Source organism: Seriola lalandi, unplaced genomic scaffold (genome assembly GCF_002814215.2).
Source record: "Seriola lalandi dorsalis isolate HSWRI2012SDOR001 ecotype SW California unplaced genomic scaffold, Sedor1 jcf7180002054824, whole genome shotgun sequence".
Lineage (NCBI taxonomy): Eukaryota > Metazoa > Chordata > Actinopteri > Carangiformes > Carangidae > Seriola > Seriola lalandi.
The window spans coordinates 170,965-171,250 of NW_019525377.1; positions in this window are offsets into that span (position 1 = coordinate 170,965).

The window sequence follows — 286 nt, forward strand, 5'->3', positions numbered from 1 at the left end:
ATCCCAGACCCCATTTATTTCTTTCTGAAAACAAACCTTTAAACAGTGGGGCTTTTACATTATTTCACAGTGGATGGAGATGATCAACTTCAGATGCAAACAAGTCCAATGAGAGCGGCGTGAACACTGACACTTGAGATGACGCACAGTCTATTAAAAATGCACATGAACAGAACAAGTGTGTTTTTTGCAGTTAAGGCCATCTTCCTCACCTGTTTTCAGTGAACACAGCAACGTTTTTCTTCACTTATGTCTTATTTTACCACCTGCAGGGGTGGGGGATGGG